Source organism: Lampetra fluviatilis, unplaced genomic scaffold (genome assembly GCF_964198595.1).
Source record: "Lampetra fluviatilis unplaced genomic scaffold, kcLamFluv1.1 SCAFFOLD_828, whole genome shotgun sequence".
NCBI lineage: Eukaryota > Metazoa > Chordata > Hyperoartia > Petromyzontiformes > Petromyzontidae > Lampetra > Lampetra fluviatilis.
The window spans coordinates 1-2,500 of NW_027620752.1; the positions used below are offsets into that span (position 1 = coordinate 1).

Sequence of the window (2,500 nt, forward strand, 5' to 3'; positions counted from 1 at the left end):
TCTCTCCCCATCTCCCCATCTCTCTCCACCCATCTCTCCCCATCTCTCCCCATCTCTCTCCACCCATCTCTCCCCATCTCTCCCCATCTCTCTCCACCCATCTCTCCCCATCTCTCCCCATCTCTCTCCACCCATCTCTCCCCATCTCTCCCCATCTCTCTCTCCCCATCTCTCCCCATCTCTCTCTCCCCATCTCTCCCCATCTCTCTCCACCCATCTCTCCCCATCTCTCCCCATCTCTCTCTCCCCATCTCTCCCCATCTCTCTCCACCCATCTCTCTCCACCCATCTCTCTCCACCCATCTCTCCCCATCTCTCTCCACCCATCTCTCCCCATCTCTCCCCATCTCTCTCCCCATCTCTCCCCATCTCTCTCCCCATCTCTCCCCATCTCTCTCCACCCATCTCTCTCTCCCCATCTCTCCCCATCTCTCCCCATCTCTCTCCCCATCTCTCCCCATCTCTCTCCACCCATCTCTCTCCACCCATCTCTCCCCATCTCTCCCCATCTCTCCCCATCTCTCCCCATCTCTCCCCATCTCTCCCCATCTCTCCCCATCTCTCCCCATCTCTCTCCGTCTCTCTCCACCCATCTCCCCGTCCCTCTCCCCCCGCCTGCAGGCAGACAGCCTGAGCAACAGCAGAGAGCGGCAGCAGCAGCAGCAGCAGGTCGAGGATGATCATGAGGACCAGGAGGAGAGGGAGAGGCGCCTGTGGAGGAGGCAGCGAGAGCGCGAGATGCGGGTCAAGGGAGTTCATGAGCATCTCAGTCGCATCCTCCACTCGCGGGTACCAGCCCCCACCCACCCACACACGCGGGTAGCCACGCCCACACGCGGGTAGCCACGCCCACACGCGGGTAGCCACGCCCACACGCGGCTAGCCCCACCCACACACGCGGGTAGCCACGCCCACACGCGGGTAGGCCCCGCCCACACGCGGGTAGCCACGCCCACACGTGGCTAGCCCCACCCTCACACGGCTAGCCCCACCCACACACGGCTATCTCCACCCACACACGGCTAGCCCCACCCTCACACGGCTAGCCCCACCCTCACACGGCTAGCCCCACCCTCACACGGCTAGCCCCACCCACACACGGCTAGCCCCACCCTCACACGGCTAGCCCCACCCTCACACGGCTAGCCCCACCTTCACACGGCTAGCCCCACCCTCACACGGCTAGCCCCACCCTCACACGGCTAGCCCCACCCACACACGGCTAGCCCCACCCTCACACGGCTAGCCCCACCCTCACACGGCTAGCCCCACCCTCACACGGCTAGCCCCACCCACACACGGCTAGCCCCACCCTCACACGGCTAGCCCCACCCTCACACGGCTAGCCCCACCCCCACACGGCTAGCCCCACCCTCACACGGCTAGCCCCACCCTCACACGGCTAGCCCCACCCTCACACGGCTAGCCCCACCCTCACACGGCTAGCCCCACACACGGCTATCTCCACCCACACACGGCTAGCCCCACCCTCACACGGCTAGCCCCACCCACACACGGCTAGCCCCACCCTCACACGGCTAGCCCCATCCTCACACGGCTAGCCCCACCCCCACACGGCTAGCCCCACCCCCACACGGCTAGCCCCACCCTCACACGGCTAGCCCCACCCTCACACGGCTAGCCCCACCCTCACACGGCTAGCCCCACCCTCACACGGCTAGCCCCACCCACACACGGCTAGCCCCACCCACACACGGCTAGCCCCACCCTCACACGGCTAGCCCCACCCTCACACGGCTAGCCCCACCCCCACACGGCTAGCCCCACCCACACACGGCTAGCCCCACCCTCACACGGCTAGCCCCACCCTCACACGGCTAGCCCCGCCCACACACGGCTAGCCCCACCCTCACACGGCTAGCCCCACCCTCACACGGCTATCTCCACCCACACACGGCTAGCCCCACCCACACACGGCTAGCCCCACCCTCACACGGCTAGCCCCACCCTCACACGGCTAGCCCCACCCCCACACAGCTAGCCCCACCCACACACGGCTAGCCCCACCTTCACACGGCTAGCCCCACCCTCACACGGCTAGCCCCACCCTCACACGGCTAGCCCCACCCACACACGGCTAGCCCCACCCACACACGGCTAGCCCCACCCTCACACGGCTAGCCCCGCCCTCACACGGCTAGCTCCGCCCACACACGGCTAGCCCCGCCCACACACGGCTAGCCCCGCCCACACACGGCTAGCCCCACCCACACACGGCTAGCCCCACCCTCACACGGCTATCTCCACCCACACACGGCTAGCCCCGCCCACACACGGCTAGCCCCACCCACACACGGCTAGCCCCACCCTCACACGGCTAGCTCCGCCCACACACGGCTAGCTCCGCCCACACACGGCTAGCCCCGCCCACACACGGCTAGCCCCACCCACACACGGCTAGCCCCACCCTCACACGGCTATCTCCACCCACACACGGCTAGCCCCGCCCACACACGGCTAGCCCCACCCACACACGGCT

General features: G+C 67.2%; 1 long non-coding RNA gene across 1 annotated transcript in view; it reads left to right on the plus strand.

The window, feature by feature from the left end:
- The first annotated feature begins 628 nt into the window (after positions 1-628).
- Positions 629-2,500, plus strand: part of LOC144954349 (uncharacterized) — a 6,265-nt gene continuing 4,393 nt past the window's right edge. The window contains exon 1 of the long non-coding RNA XR_013641152.1: positions 629-789. This is a non-coding gene — a long non-coding RNA (uncharacterized LOC144954349). The remainder of the gene's footprint in view (positions 790-2,500) is intronic.